The sequence below is a fragment of the Protopterus annectens genome, chromosome 5.part1 (assembly GCF_019279795.1).
Source record: "Protopterus annectens isolate FY-2018-M chromosome 5.part1, PAN1.0, whole genome shotgun sequence".
NCBI classification, from domain to species: Eukaryota; Metazoa; Chordata; order Ceratodontiformes; family Protopteridae; genus Protopterus; species Protopterus annectens.
Window position 1 is genome coordinate 633,642,869 of NC_056736.1, and position 17,321 is coordinate 633,660,189.

Genomic DNA, 17,321 nt, shown 5'->3' on the forward strand with positions numbered 1-17,321 from the left:
GTAAGTAAATGTGCCATAACAGTAGAGGTTCTAATAGATTACTGCTGCAATAACCATACCCCCCGCCCTTATTTTGGTGTTTTTTCTGTATTTCCAGGGTGAGGATTTATATACTCTTGTGTATAGTTACTACTGTGTTAAATTTTGTAGCATTTATTTTTCTCTTTCAGGCTATTGCTTCCCTTATAAGGTAAGGAAAGCTCCTTCATCCTTCTCTGTTATGGAAAAATCTAAGAAAAGAAATCTCTCGGTTCCAACCTCCCCATCGGTTCAGAAAGCCAAGAAATGAAAGAACTCGGTTCCCAAAGTTCCCGCAGAACCGAAGGCGTCTGCTGCTGACACTACTGTGCTGATGTGCACTCCAACACCGATTGTAATTTTGAGCCCTGTGATGTCGAAGGCCTCAATACAGGAATTGATTACTGCTTCAGCTGCTAAGACCATTTTGCGTAGAACTACCTACTCTCCGTCAATTCAACTCTTTACTGGAGAGTTCCCAGAAGTATTTTTGCAGATGCCAAAGTCCTCTTCTACATTGTCTGTCCGCTCAACCAAAAGTCTTTCAGAACTTGACGTGGAGAGGCTAGTGAATAAAATTTTATGGGGTAGAGGGCTTTCAAGCCTTACCTCGGTACCAACCCCTTTGGGTCTTGGTACCAAAACTTTCTTTAAACCATTAATTACTCCTCCTCTAACCTCCTCAGAGATTTTAGAATCCTCTGTTCTGGATCTCTCCATGCCGACTGCACCGGCTCCACAGTTGTTCGCTACTTTGTGGAGCTGGTAGTCACCCTAAGCTCTTCGGTTGTTTCTGAACCATAGACGTCTCGGAGGTGTGGCTACTCTGCCAGTTCTGAGAGACAGGTCTTGACTCCAGGTTTTGCGGAGCCGTCCCTGCTCCTCTGAGCTTTGGCTTGAGCTAGTTTGGCTTCGGCTTTAGTCTTGAGGGTCGATTCTTCGGAGTGGGGAGTGACCCTGGTTCCAAGGCAGTTTTTCTTGGTTCTGGGCTCCCTTCCCTTATTAGTGGGGCCAGCCTTCAAGGCTATGCAGTGGGTCCTTTCTCTTGCAGAGCTCAGTCAGTGCCTTTCCCCTCAGAATAGGTACCTCCCTCTGGTTCAGTTATTCCTCCTGCCTCTCCACTGGGACAGCGAGTGCTGAAGCCTCAGGTGTCACAGGCACAGGTACTATCATCTTCTGATACCTTCCCAGATTATCCCCTTGAGGAGGTCCCTCAGAAGAAGAAGTGCAGGAGGAAGCACTTGGACTCCCCCCAGGAATCAGTCACCAAAGGCACAGATTTCGATGAGGGAGAAGGATCTCCATGGTCACCCCCTGAAGATGTCTCATTTGGAGACATCTTGGAAATTTTAAAACAGAGGGGTGGCTGGAAGTCCTAAAACCCTTTCTCTGAGGAATCTGTTTAGCTGCAGTTCTTTCGGCACCCACCCGTCTACCTCTTGGGTGACACTGCCTGCTGATGAACTAATTCATTTGATTTTTCTTTGGGCGTGGAAGGCTCCAGACACCATAAAGCCCATCCCCAAAAGATCTGAAATGATACTTTCCACTTCTGAAGATAAACAGTTTTGGGGTAAGGGGTTGGCTATAGATGCTATGGTTGTAGCAGCCACCGCTGTAAAGGAACTTGCTGAGGAGAGTTCCTCTGTCCATCTCCTCAGGATTCCCGGCCATGGACAGATTTGGGAAGCGGGTCTACACTAGATCGACCTTCACCATAAGGTCCTTGAATTTTTTAGGCACATTTCACCAGACTCCAGCGGGGGCTGATTAAAGAGTTGTCGGACACCCTGGCAGGAGCTGTAGCTGAGGGAGTCCAAAAGAAAGTGCCTTCCTAGTTAGCCACCCTGATGTCTGTGTCCAACTCGTCCATTAGGCTGATCACTCATACAGCTGAAAGGACATCTAGAGCAGCGAGTACAAGCATAGCCATAAGGAGACATGCCTGGATGTGCCTATATGACTTTGTGGAATCATTCAAGTCTTCTTTCATAAATGCTTCTTTTGATGGAACATCCTTGTTTGCCCCAAAGTAAAAGAGACTTTTTCCAGGTGTGAGAAGGATGGTAAGACCCTTTCTGCTATGGGCATACGTTTTTTTACCCCCAAAGGTCCTTCTGTAGGAACTAAAGGAGCAGTGGAAAAATGTGGTTCAAGAAATCCCAAGGGCCTTTCCAATATACATGTGAAGGGAGTTCACCCAGGGGCAGAGGGGGAACCAAAATGGAAGATGCCCCCCTTGTGGCAGAGGTGGTCCACAAAACCAGGGCTTCAGGGAATACTTCCCAGGCAAGCCTTTTCAGCATTCCTAAAGGGAAGCCCAATTGTCTTCCCCTGGAGACAGTCGGGGGACCCTTATCCTTGAACCTAAATGCCTGGCTAAACTTAAAAGATTCCTGGGTGCAAAGGATCATATCCAGAGGCTATATCATTTCCTTTTCTCAACCCCCCCCATTCACAAGAAAATCCCTGACGTCCCACCCAATCAGAGGGATTCAGCAGGGCAAGAAATCCAGAAACTGCTGGACAAACGAGTCATCCAGCAATTCCTGACAGACCAAGAATTATCCAGAATCTACTCAAGATTCTTTTTAGTGCCAAAAAAGACAGGGGACTGGAGACCAATTTTGGATCTCAGTGTACTGAACAAATCTGTTTGGCAAACAAATTTCTGGATGGTTACAGTACAGTTTATTCTCCCCTTTCTGAAGAAAGATGACCGGATGTGCTCAACAGACCTTCAGGATGCGTATTACTCCTGAAGGTTCCTCAGCTTCCAGCTGGGAGCCAGTCAGTACCAATTCAGAGTACTGCCCTTTTGACTCACCACAGCCCCCAGGGTGTTCACCAAATGCATGGCAGTAGTAGCAGCTCACTTGAGACTGCAAAGATACAGAGTGCTTCCATACTTGGACAACTGGCTCATAACCGCTTCAGCCAAGCATCAGTTAATAGTAGCCAGAGACTACACTCTCAACATCTGTGCCTATCTGGGGATTACCATCAATTTAGAAAAGTCACATTTAACCCTGGCACAAAATTTAGAATTCATAAAGACATTATTGAATACTCAAACAATGATAGCATTTCTTCCTCCAAAATGACATCAGAAAATTTTGGTTCAGGTTCAAAAGTTAATTCACAGAAAGAAAGTTCTAGCATAATTAGCCTTGCAAGCTCTAGGATCTATGGCAGCTTCTATAACTCTAGTACTGTTATCCAGGTTACATATGAGAATTCTAAAATGGCTACTAGCTTCCTAGTGGTCTATCCTTCACTACCCAATCTCAGACCAAATTCTGATAACCAAACATTGGAAAATGGATCTTCTTTGGTGGATACATTCCGAGCAAATTCTTCATGGTTGTCTGTTTGTTTTTCTGGAGCCCATGGTCTTAGTGACTACGGACCCCTCCCAGATATGGTGGGGTGGGGGCATTATCTGGGCAAGATGGTCCAAGTCATTTGGTCCCCATCTGAGGCCAACTTGAACATCAGTGTCCTGGAGATAAGAATGGTGCTTCATGCATTGCAGAGCTTTCAGACAGCTCTTCCTCAGGGGACTATTGCAATTCAAATGGAAAATATGTCAGTGGTTTGGTACATCAACAAGCAGGGAGGAACCAAGTCTTACCTGCTTTGTCAAGATGCCCTCAAAGAGTGGCAGTAGGAGTCCTCATCCATCCGCTTTTTAATAGCAACACACATTCCAAGGAGTTCCAGTGTGATTGCAGACAAGCTGAGCAGATGCATTTTTCAGCCTCATGAGTGGTCTCTCAATCCAGAAGTGGCGAAAATGATATTTCATCATTGAGGTCAAATTTGCTGCAGCCTGTTTGCTTCTCTCCTAAACAAGTGCAGCAATTACTTTGCCTTGATGCCCCCTCTAATTCCCAAATTTTTTTGTCGAGACCATCGAGAATGATGTTCAGGCAGTCTTAAAGAGATTCTGGCAAACTACCTGGCCAGTTGAGAGGGGAAGCCATGATAATACAGATAATGTTCAGTGTAAGAGTGAAGTAGAACTGATTTGAACTGGTGACATTATTGAATGTTGGAAGGACCACTCTTAGGAAATTCTGAATTCAGTGTACATGCCTCCTTCTACTAAAGCAAATGGTGGAATTGGATTCATTTTGGTAGAGGAGGTCACTATTTATCCTGTGGCAAGAATGTGGGAGTGGATGATGTTCCGATGGATATGCTAAAGGTGCTGTATGTTGTTGGGGTGTCATGGGTAACATGCCTTTTCAATGTTATTGGGACTGCACCTCTGGACTGGTAAACTTTGATAGTGGCCCACATTTTCTAAAAGGAGCATTAGAGAGGTTCCAGTTATAACCTCCCTGTGGAAGCAAGCATATGCCATGGTGCTGGAAAGTAAACTTTGTTCACTTGTCAAGCTTTTTGATTTAGGAAAAGTTGTGCAGATTCTGTCCTGGCTGTTGAATAGTTAATCCTCACTTTTTTTTCCTTGCTCAGATATTGAAAGGATCAGGAGAGTTTTCCAGTACTGTCTACACCTGTTTTCTGGACTTGGAAATGACATTTTACTGTCAACCCATAAATGTCGTCTGAAAAGTGCTTAAACAGTACTATGTCCTGGGACTACTGCTACATACCATGTGTGTCTGTATCTGAGGAATAAGAGTGTTGTCATTATTCATGTGAAGTTCAGTGCATTAAAGGTGGATGTGGAACTTTACAATGGCGTGTTTTATCTCCCCTCTTGTTTATGATTTTCATGGGCAGGATATCAAGGCATAACTGAAGCTTGGAGCGCATAGGACATCCACTCTGGGTTTGTGAGTTTTCATTTTTGCTGTTTGCACAAGTTATTTGCTTAGCTTCAAGTGAGTCATTGTTTAAACATCTTGTTACGAAGATGAGCACTTTCCAATCAGAGATCATGATTCTGTCTTAGAAAAGGAGTAGATTGCTGTCAGTAAATGGAGAAGGAAGAGATAACTAAGGAAATTCTTGAAGTCTTGTTCACAAGTGAATGCAGAAGTGCTGTGCTGTAGGCATTGTACTGGACTGTGATGGTGAAAAGAGAACTGAGTCACAGGACAGAACCCTCTGTTTGACAATTACTGTGTGCCCTCATCCCTTCCCATGTTCCGGAGCTTTGAGTAGTGACTAAAAGGATGAGATCATGGACACATGCGGCAGAAACAACGATATTCCTCATACTGATGAGTGCTGCAATAGCCTTAGCTATACAGGTTATATCTTGCCAAAGCTTCAGGGCACCTTCTGACAACCCAAACTGTCAAGCAGCTCTATGAGCTGAATAAAAGACAAGTTTGGTTTGAAGACCTTCAGAGCTTTATTGCTGCCAAAGAGTACGCTCTTTTGAGGCTTTTGAGGATTGTCAGTTGTCTTATGCTTTTCTTTGTTAGGCAGATAAGATCCCTTTGGGGAAAAAAACTTCCATTTTCTTAAATTTTATGATTTATTACTTTCCTCTTCAGGGAAGTTTGTTTAAAACTAGGAGTGTTGTTATTTAATGGTCTGTCTCAAGACTGTAACATTTTAAATGGAGGATTTGTTTCTTTTTGTCAGTTTAAAAATAGTGTAAACTAACTGGAAACATATTTTCTGTGGAGAAATTGTGATTAATTTTCTACTGCGGGGCTGCCATAGTGTTTTAGAGTGCTTTTTACTGTATTTTTTCTGTCAAAAAAGTAATTTTGTGGATTAGTAGTTTTACCAGCATTTGCTGCTTGTCTTTCCTGGGAAAGTGGCACCATTGTCGGCTTGACCACAGAACAGAGTACTGGTCCCATGGTTGGTCCTTCTTCCAGTCACAAAAAGAAAGAAAAAAAAGCAAACAATCTTTGTCACCACAGAAGGCTAGCACTTTGCTTCAGCTGCAGGTGGGTGACTCTACTATGGTCATTGGCCATTTGTTGTACCTGAGACTACGTATCTTTTACCCTGGATCCCTCTGGTGTTGCAGCTACAGCTACTATGGACTGGGGGTTAACCATGTCCTCTGTAGCTATTGGAGCCCTCTCAGTGGGCAAGGAAGAGACACTTGTCAGTCGTGGGAGAGGGAACAGGAAAGGTTTCCTTGTTATGTCAGAATGCTGTGCCCATCCCTGGGGAAGCAGCTGCTGCCATTAGTGACAAGGTTGGCCCCATTTTTCCTGTAAAAACAAAACAAAAAATCAAACATGTATGTACCTCTCTATAACTTTCTTTGGATAGGAGTAGTTTACTGAGATAGGCTCATGGCATGATTCAGACTATTGGCCCTTCTTGTGAAGTAATTTCTGGAAAAAAAGCAGAGGGATTCCTCTTTTCCTGAAGAGATTCACGAGTCTGAATCTTAACAGAAAGATGCAGGAATGGATTTAGATTTTTGTTCTCAGATTTATGATTCAGATTCAGAGGAGAGCTCAGTTTCTGATTCTCCGTGTGTGTGTGTGTGTGTGTGTGTGTGTGTGTGTGTGTGTGTGTGTGTGTGTGTGTGTGTGTGTGTGTGCGTGTGCGTGTGCGTGTGTGTGTGTGTGTGTGTGTGTGTGTGCGTGTGTGCGTGTGTGCGTGTGTGTGTGTGTGTGTGCGTGTGTGTGTGCGTGTGTGCGTGCGTGTGTGTTTGTGTGTGTGGTTCTTTCTCTGAGACTTCTTCTAGAATGTGCTAGTGTTTTCAGTGGGAGAACACTGAGGTTTCTTAGTCCCTCAAAAAATTCAATGAGCTGTTACAGAAGGATTTTCCAGAACGTTCACCTGTTCCTCCTGTTGTGACTATTTGAGGAGTAGTCTGTGTTACAGCTTGCAATTTTCCTTATAGTCAGCCAGCCATCCCTAAAATGGCAGATGTGATGTATAAAATTCCTCAGTCCTTTAAGTTTTTATATACTGTTTCCAAACCTTTCCCAGCAGTTATATCCTTAGTTGATTCCACTGCTGCTAAGCACTTAGTTAATTTGAATCCTACTTTTTCTAATAAGGATGGGAAAATTATTGATATGTACTGGAAAAAAAAAAACGTGTATACTTCTGCAAATTCCATTTTCAGAATTTTGAATTGGCAGACTCATGTTAAAGTTTGCTCTGACAGATTGTGAAAGTATGAGGAATATTTTATCTACAGTTTTTTCATATGAAGAAAAATCTGCTTTAAATAATTTAGTTTATTCTACTGCATTGGTCAGTACTCATTGTTTACAGTGTGTGTATGTCTCTGTTGATACTTCATCCAGGGATATGGCCATTGTTTTAAGGAGGTTTTCTTGGCTGGATTCTCAGAACCACTAAGGTGATGTAAAATGAGAATCTGATGTTGTCCTTTTCATTCTTCCTCACTGTTGGGTCTTCAGATCCTATCTCGCATCTGATTTGTCTGCATTCACAAGACTTTAGGATCCGAGTCTCGAGCTCCTCCCTTTCCCATAATGCATCATACCTCCCCTAACTCCTGATCTCGTTTGCTGCCATCCAGCACAGATGTGGTTCATTAGTCTCAAACGTTTTTCCTAACTCTACCCTTTACCTCCCTTCCCACGTTACTTAGTCCTCTGTCATTAGGGTCTTGTTCTTTTCTCCGTACTTTCGTCTTCTGTGGTTTATAATGCTGTTGGCACTTTTCTCTTTTCTTTCTTAATACTTTTCATTTTTATATGTAAAAAAAATTATTTCTATTTTCTCTCCTTAGATAGCGTTGATGTGTGAGTGTGTCAATTAGCTTAACCTTTCTTTTCTATGTGTGAGAGTAACGTTTTTTTCCCCTCTTAATGTCAGAAAAGCCTATAAAAGATGCACCTCTTGTGGGAACAAAATTCCAGAATCTGATGCCCACAAGAGGTCTGTCTATTGTCTTGGGCCAGGACATTTGAACGCCAACTTTGTTATTTGTGTGAACTTCAACCCTCGTGCCCTTTCATACATAAGAAATAAACAGATTTTTACAGAAGAAATAAACTGATTTTTAGAGGTCTGTTGCCTTCTTCTAGGGCTTAACCTCCCTCCAAGCCACTGACTTCAAAAGACCACAAGAGACAAGCCCCCTCAGCTTCCCTGGAGGCTCCGTCTTAGGCCGAAAAAAGACCAAAATTGTTGGATCTGACTACTTCAAATCCGATAAATACTAACTCATCTTCGGATCTAAGAGCCTCTTCAGATCCAACAGATACCAGACCAGCAGACAAGTCTGCCTTGGATTTGGCAGACAGTCTACTGATCCAGAGTTCTTCTAACCAAAATCAGGCCTCCCTCAGATCCTAAGCCTTTGGATCCGAGGTCTCAGAGCCATACCTCTGTTCAGAGCCGATCAGCTTCTCTTGCTCTGACCTCTCAGGTCACACCTTCACCGGTTAAGTCCAGACATTCTTAAGCATCCTCTAGGTCTTCTTGGTGTTTTTCCCAATCAGGGATGGACAGGATGATGTAAAGTTTTCTCAAAGCACAGAAACAGATGGGGAACTCCATCCCACCCTGTATCCATGAGAGCTCCAACACCTGTGTTTCAAGCTTTTCTTCTGATTTGACCTACTGTTTTGAAATCCCAGGATCTGGTTTACCTGAGAGAGTCGTCACCAAATCCGAGAATATGTTTTTCTTCGACTCTGTTTCCTGAACCGGCTCTGTTCCTCTTCCCACAGATTGGAGAGTGGGTCCTGAATCAGAGATGTCGGCGCCAGCTCAGTAGGGTTGACTTCAATCCTGATCTGGTCAGATCTGTCCCTTTCCCTGGAGGCCACAACCTTCAACAGCTTTGGCCCACTTCTGTCTGGAGGCTTTGGATCTGGGGTAGACTCCACTCTATTCTCCGGTGGCTTTAGCTCTGAAGGATGGGGGAAGAGTTTCCCGTAGCTCGTCAGCCTTCCCGGTAGCAGAGAGGGCTTTTGCTAGTCTAGACCAAGAGATGCAACTACTCATCCTCTGGATTCTACTCAGCCGTCATCTTGTCTGAGCTTTGAGTCCATCCATCTTGCCATTGGTCATTCCCCCTGGGATAAGCCTCCAGACTACTTCCCTGCAGGGGGACCCCCCTTTTTCCGATTCTTCCCCTGAGCATCCCACAGAGAAGGTTCATCAGAAGAAAAAGTGCAAGAGGAGACGTATGGACTCCCCCGTTGGAGTCCTTAACCAAGGACACTGATTTTGATGAAGGAGAATGATCCCCCTAATCTCCACTAGATGATGTCTACTTTGGAGACATTCTTGAACTCCTGAGGCAAAAAGGTGGCTGGTCCCCCCAAAATCCTTCTTTCGATGAGTCTGTTTCTGGAGGCTTTTAGGGTGGGCCTGTCTACATTCTGGGTGACTCCGCCAGTGGATGAACTCATTCACTTAGTTTCACACTGGGCTTGGAAGGAACCAGACACTATCAAGCCAATCCCTAAGCATCCTGATAAGTTTCTGAGTCCTCCCTCTGACTGCTTACATTGGAGCAAGGGTATCCCATTTTATGCTATTGTTGTGTCAGCAGCCACATAGAAGGAGCTCTCTGAACAAAGCTCCTCTGTTCATCCCCCAAACAAGGAGTCTCAGGTTTTGGGCAGACATGGAAAAACAAAGCTCCTCTGCTCATCCCTCAAACAAGGAGTTTCAGGCTTTGGACAGACATGTGAAGCATGTGAGTGTCTCAGCCACCTTCGCGCTGAGAGCATTGAACTGCTTGACACATTTTACATGGCTGTAGAGAAATCTGGTCAAGGAGCTAATCAACTCTCTGAAAGAGACATTGTCGGAGGAGAACCTTAAACAGGTTTTGCCCCAGTTGGCGACTCTGTCTTTCCTTGCAAACTCCTCAATGAGGCTGATTTCACAGTCTGTGGAAGGCACCTCAGGAGCAGCTGGTGCAGGCATAGCCATTAGGAGACATGCCTGGATGAGGCTGGAACCTTTCAGTGTGTCTTTCATTAATGCTTCCTTTGATGGTTTCTCCTTGTTTGGACCACCGATAAAAGAAAACCTTGCATGCAGTGAGAAAGCTAGAAAGACCTTGTCTGCCATAGGGATCAAGTTTTCTACCCCCCCCCCCAAGAACCTTTTCAAGAAATCAGAGAGGTGGAAAGAAGACTTGTTTCAGAAAATCTGAAGAACCTTTCCAGGGCTCACATGGGGATACCTTTTCCAGGGGCAGATGAGGAGGAGGTTTCAGTGGCAGATGTTTCCCCAGAGGAAGGGGGGGGGGGTAGTCTGCAAAATCAGGGCTTCAGAGAACCCTTTTCTGATAAGACTTGTCAGTGCTCCTGAAGCACTGTCTGCCTCTGGAGGCAGTCAATGGATGTCTGCCTCTGCATCTAGATGCCTGGACAAATATAATGAACAGCTCCTGGGTGCTAAAGATAATATACAGAGGTTATTACATTCCCTTTCGCCCTCACCTCTAAGTCCCAGGAGGGTATTCCCCGACATGCCACCCAGTCAGAGGGAGTTCACCATTCAAGAAGTTCAAAAACTTTTAGAGAAAAGAGTCATCCAAGAGGTCCCGACCGAACAAGTAGGATACAGAGCTTATTCTCACTTCTTTTTGGTGCTAAAGAAAACAGGGAACCTAAGGCCAGTACTGCATCAACCTCAACTTGTATATTAAGAAGATGAAGTTTCAAATGGATCTCCAGGACGCATATTATCATATCAAAATGAATAAATGCTCCAGGAGACGCTTGTGCTTTTGGCTGGGGCCAGTCATTACCAAATTAGAGCACTGCCCTTTGGACTCACCACAGCCCCCAGGTGTTTTCCAAATGTGTGGCAGTTGTCGAGGCTTACCCGAGGCTGAAAGAATTCCAGGTATTTCCATATTTATAGGTTTATAGTTTTATAGGTGTTTATTAGGCTAATGACCAGAAGGGCCTTTTAAAGCATAGCCATGCATCCCAAATCTCTGACAAGTTCTGATACCCTTGATAAGTGTAAGCATGGGCCTGGGAGATAAACCATTTACAGGTTACCTCTGTCCATTAGAGACATAGGTGCCAAACCAGGGATGAATTTACGTTCTCCCATCCAGTTGTCCAAGTTACACTTGAATTGGGTTAGGGAGGAACTCTGCTTCACATGGAATGGGGACTGTTCCATAGACAGGGTAGTCTCTGGGATACATACCTATCTCGCCAGCAGGTCCTAGTTATATCATAGGGAAGGTTTAAGTCTTTAGAATGGGTAATTCTGGTGCTGTTTGTTTTGTGGGTATGCAGGAGGTCCATCAGATTGAGTCTGACAGTGCCCTGTATGCCAGGCATAGATCTCCTCAAAAAGGCTTGTAGGAGACAGAATACAGGGATAGGACTTGAGGCAGTCTACATAAGACGTATCACGTATGCCCTGTATTCTTTTAGTGAGTAACTTCTGTCATTTTTAATTTCTCCAAGTCTTTTGGGTTTCTAATACCATGATGGGAATGGACCCCATTCCTAAGTCAAAGTACGATTAAAGCGCCATGAAATTATTATTGTTTCACTCTTTGATGTTAGCCAAAAGTGCTCTTTGCAGCACCCACAATGTGCCCAGTAATGACTCTTTCTGCAGTTCATTCGGTGTTACATGATTAGTAACATATCTAAATACGATTGTAAATTCTTTTTTTTATAAAACCTGTTGCTCCTGCTACTATTGGAACTGTCTGGGTATCTTTCTTCCACATGGCTCTTGTTTCTGCCTGGAAATCAAGGTATTTTATGACTTTGTCTTTGTACGTAAGACACTGTAGTCACTAGGTGTGGCAATTTCAATGATCAATGCTACTTTTGTCTTCTTTTCTTGGACCACTATATCTGGTTTTCTAGCATCTATCTTTTGAACTGTTGGTATTGGGTGATCCCATGTTATATAAACTTGGTCATTTTCTATGATTCTTTGTGGATCATGTTTCCAGTGTTTTTCAGCCACTTCGATACCATAATGTTTGCACCATCTCCAATGTAACAGTCTCGCCACATTATTATGCCTTTCAGTATACAGTCCCTCTGCCATTAGTGCATCTCAGCCAGCAACAAGGTGTGTGACTGTTTCCAATTCAGTTTTACAAAACTTACATATGTCTGTTTCTCCAACATGTTCAATGGACTTTGTAAACCAGCATGTACGTAGCCCACTGTCTTGGGTTGCCAATATTAACCTTTCATTTCTTGATGTGAATTCACCTCTCCTTAACCATTCCTGCATTCATTCTTGATCACCATGAGGCTCTTCCAAAAGTTTTCTATACTTGCAACTATATTTATGTTTTTTCTACATTTCTTGCCTTCTCATCTGGTCCTTCACCTTATATTCTTTCTTTTAATTTTTAGCACATTCAAGTTGCTGCCTGGTTTTTATCTATGTCTGGTTTGATTTCCATTCCTGCTTCATGTCGATATGCTTCTGCTAAATAAAGCAGAGATGTCATCTTAGATTTATTCTCCTCATGTTTCAAAACTTTCACTACATTTGGATCTTTTGAGGTCAGTAGATGTGTGTGAAGTCCCATGACCGCAGATCTATACATGTAATCAATTTCAAGAAAACAGGGAATATATAATCTTGGTGTACAATGATTTTTATAAATTATTTGGTGAGCATGAAGCATCCTTCTTGTTTTAATATCCAATCTAGCCAACACTTTTGGGGCCAGTCAATCACTCCAAAACTATAAGTTAGGACAGGAAGAGCAAATTGATTTATGGCTTGGATCTTGTTCCTAGATGTCAATGCTGTTTTCAGGATTAATTTAAGTCTTCTAAAGTATTCCTTACTGAGCTTTATTCGCATTTGTTCATGTTTTTTTCTGATCCTTCATCAATTCCCAACTATTTATACACTCCCTCTTGCTCAAGTTCTTTTATATCACATTCTTGTTCCAAACTGATGTGTTTCTGGGACTTAGGGACACACATAGATAGTAATCTAGCCTTTGATCCTTTGGGATGGATGACTTCCCAAAGGATACTATTATACATTTCTTGACATTTAGTTTTAGTCCATGGCTCTGACACCATTTGTTTGTCTGTGTCAGCCCCACCTGGAGGAATATTTGTGTCAGTGTGAGATTCAATGACAGCTCCAAATTTGCAATCATCTGCAGATTTAGTCAGCTAGAGACCACTGACATGGCTGTTCCAATTGTTAGATATACCTGGTTAGGTACATACCATAGGGGCACTGTACTCAATGATAGGTCTGATGAATGCCGAATACAGCGGAACAATGACTTCCTTGGACTTAGATGCCATACCTTTGTTTATAAGTTGCGCAACATAGAATGGTTTCCTCACCACTGTAGACACATGATGATTAAAGGCTAGATTACTATCTATGTGTGTTCCTAAGTCCCTGACTACTGGGTCAACTGTAAGGGGTGTGTTATCAGTATGATAGTTACTATGGATGGATGACTTTCCAAAGGATACTATTATGCATTTCTTGGCATTTAGTTTTAGTCCATCACTCTAACACCAGTTGTTTGTCTGTGTCAGCTCCTCCTGGAGAACATTTGTGTCAGTGTGAAATTCAATGACAGCTCCTAATTTGCAATTATCTGCAGATTTAGTCAGCCAGAGACCACTGACATTGGCCTTTATTTCTGAGAAGTAAATGCCAAAAAGGAGCAGTCCAAGGACTGATCCCTGAGGGACTCCACTTCATACTGGCCTCTTTGTAGAGATGGACTGCCCAATTCTAACTTCCTATCCACTGGGTACATACAGGTTTATACCTAACCTCTTGTGTTAGTCAACAATACCTGAGTGGGATATTGTGTCAAATGCCTTGGCCAGGTCAAGGTAAATTTAGACGATTGGCTCCTTACTGCACCAACAAGGCATCAGCTGATTTGAGTTAGGGATTACCTGTTACAGATCTTCAATTCCCTGGATATTTCAATAAACCTGACAAAGTCGAACCTGACTGCTGTGCAGAATCTAGAATTTATATGAAAGCAACTGAACACTTCAACCCAAATACTGTCCTTACCTCTGCATCACATAATTTCTCTGAGACAGCAAGTCCAGGAATTATTGGATCTCCCATCTCCTCCAGAGCACTTGGTTCTCAGAGCACTTGGGTCTATGTCAGCGGCCATCATTCTAGTACCCTGAGCAAGATATTTTATGAGAGTCCTACAATGGACCCTGGCTGTTCAGTGGTCCATTCTTTATCATCCCCTATCTGCTCCTATCAGACTAACTCCAGTCTGCAGGAGCTATCTCCAGTGGTGGATGCAATTGAATGACCTCTCGCTGGGAAGGTCACCCCCCCTTCAATTGCCATAGTGACCATGGATGCTTCTCTGTTGGGGTGAGGGGGCATTAATAGGGAAAGGTGGTCTAAGGCACGTGGTGCCAGCACAAGACCAAGCTGCATATCAATGTCCTAAAGATGACAGCGGTCCTTTTAATGTTGCAAATCTTTCAGGACCTTCTCCCTCTAGAGACTATTTCAATTTTATAAGGACAACATGTCAGTGGTCTGTTATATAAACAAACAAGGAGAAACCCAGTCTTACCCATTATGCTTAGAGGCCATGGGAGTTTGGGAATAGATGATCTCTTCTAGCCCCTTTCTAATTACAGTGTACATTCCCAGAGAAAACCAGCATGCTAGCAGACAGCCTCAGCAGGTCAGTTCTAGACCCCTTATGAGTGGTCCCTTAATCAAGCAGTAGCAAACCAGATTTTTAGCTGTTGGGGACAACCTTGCTGTGATCTTTTTGCTTCTCCTGTAAACAACAAATATACAAGTACTTTGCTCTGATCCCCTTGAAAGGGGAGTCACCGAGGGATGCTGTAGTCCACGATTGGCCCCCAGGTGTCCTTTATGCTTACCCCCCCCTTCCCTTGATCCTGATGTTTCTACAGAAAGCCAGCAGGCTCAAGTGCTCAGTGATGGTCATTGCCTTCTTCTGGCCTCGTCAGGTATAGTTCCCCTTCCTGTGGTCTTACCTGAAGTATCCCTCATGGATACTGGATCCTAATCAGGACCTCATCTCCCATCCATCAGAGCATCGACAACCGAATATCCATACTCTCAAGCTGATTGCATGGTTTCTCCACTTCCAGTGATTATAAGAAAGTCCAGGCTAGCTTCCCCAGGACGGGACATAATCTTGGCCTCTCAGAAAGCTCCCATAAAAAGTTCCGTAACAGTAAGTGGAGAAGATTCACGATTTGGACTTCAGTGGAGAATATTGATCTATTTACAGCTCCTACGTCAGCTGTTCCACTTTTTCTGAGTTCACTTTTTCACGATGGTGCCAGTTTCTCTACCATTAAGTTACAGCTGACTGCCATTTCTAATTTTCATTCAGGAAAGGAATCTTCCATTATTTCCTCATTGAAATTATGCAAGGCTTTTCTGAGGGGTATTTTTCTGCTAAGGCCACCAATAAAAGACCCTTCTTCCCCTTGGGATCTTACAATTGTCCTTCAAAACCTTACTCAAAAACCTTTCAAACCAGCTGATAGTTGTGACTTGAAATTTCTTTCATGGAAAACTGTATTCTTGGTAGCCATTACATCAGCCAAGTGAGTATCTGAACTGTAAGTCTTATCAGCCAAACCTCCTTACAAAATTTTTCATAAAGACAGAGTTTCCCTTAAGAACTAATCCATCTTTTATGCCTAAAGTAGCAACAAAATCCAACATTAACCAGTCCATGCAGTTGCCAGTTTTCTTTCTAAATTATTCAAATAAAGGAGAATATATATAAAATATATATAAAAATTTCCTGTTTTTGTGAGCTTATATTGTTGATTGCACTTGTGGGCTAAAGTATTGCTTAAAAGTAACAAACAGGCTAATACACTCAAGTGTACCAGCCTTTGATAGCAATTTAGTCGAAAACAAAGCATTTACTGCATTTTTTTCTGTCTGTTTGCAAAAAAAAAACAAAAAAAACAAAAAAATATTTCTCCTTTTCTAAACTTTCCTAGCTAGTTGTTCCAGTGATCAGATTTTGCTGATCCCTGGGCTTTGTATTTGGTTTCTGTGTTCCTCCATTTTCTTGTGTGGCCAGAGGTAGTTTCTTTACTCACCAGTGGGAGTGGGGAGTACTGAGCTGCTTGTTTGTCCTCAGAGGAGTGGTTAGAAGCAGCAACTAGTAATTCGTCGGCCATTTTGGGTCATTTCCTGTTTTTTCCAGCCCCCTGCTATAAAGCACGCTTTGGCAGGCTTTTCTGGCATTAGAGAACTAGGCATAGCTCCTCGTGGTCCCCTGAAGAGTTCCTAAGCCAGCAGAGAGCAGAAAAAGCAACTTTCTTGATCATAAGTATTTTTTAAACTTTTTTGTTTGCATTTTTTGATCTTTTGAGCTTTTCGACTACTGTTTGTGCCTATGTTACTGTTTTATTACCTTATTTTCCTGTTTTTGTGAGCTTATATTGTTGATTGCACTTGTTGGCTAAAGTATTGCTTAAAAGTAACAAACAGGCTAATACACTCAAGTGTACCAGCCTTTGATAGCAATTTAGTCGAAAACAAAGCATTTACTGCATTTTTTTCTGTCTGTTTGCAAAAAACAAAAAACAAAAAATATTTCTCCTTTTCTAAACTTTCCTAGCTAGTTGTTCCAGTGATCAGATTTTGCTGATCCCTGGGCTTTGTATTTGGTTTCTGTGTTCCTCCATTTTCTTGTGTGGCCAGAGGTAGTTTCTTTACTCACCAGTGGGAGTGGGGAGTACTGAGCTGCTTGTTTGTCCTCAGAGGAGTGGTTAGAAGCAGCAACTAGTAATTCGTCGGCCATTTTGGGTCATTTCCTGTTTTTTCCAGCCCCCTGCTATAAAGCACGTGTTAGCGCGCTTTAGCGCGATTTAGCACGGAGCTGCTACCGTTGCACACTAGGGCAGCGCCGGTTAATCAGATTTAAACTATTAGGGCTTCCTAAAGTCCACTCTTCAAATTTTCCCTTAAAACTACCTTCCTCAAAGTATACTACTGTTCTGTTTAGTGTATCCTACAACTATAAATTATCTCTACTTGACTCCCAAGTAGACTTTTCTCTATCTGTATAGTGAAGCACTTGCTCCTACAGTACTTATCACCTCAATACAGCACTCTTGTTATAGAAAGTACCCCAAAAAAGCAAACCCCATTTCTCGGTCACCCACATCCCCAGAACCTTTTCTTAAGTTTTTCTGTCTATTCCTTCTAGCATGTCGAGGGATCAGTTGCTAATGTCCTCTCCTGCTCAGCTGGTGAACCTGGGAATATTGAGGCAATGTTACAATTGCCTCATGTACACAGACAACCCTCTCCTCCTCCCACAAAACACAAATACATGCGAGAGATGCAACTATACGGCCAAACTGGAGGCTGAGCTCTCTCAACATAGGACTGGCATGACCAGACAGGAGGAGAAGGTAACCACACACACT

The 17,321-nt window shown here is 43.0% G+C and overlaps 1 protein-coding gene across 3 annotated transcripts in view; it reads left to right on the forward strand.

Moving 5' to 3' along the window:
- The window catches only part of KATNAL1 (katanin catalytic subunit A1 like 1), a 928,864-nt gene that overhangs the window by 334,600 nt on the left and 576,943 nt on the right, over nt 1-17,321 (forward strand). The window lies entirely within an intron of this gene.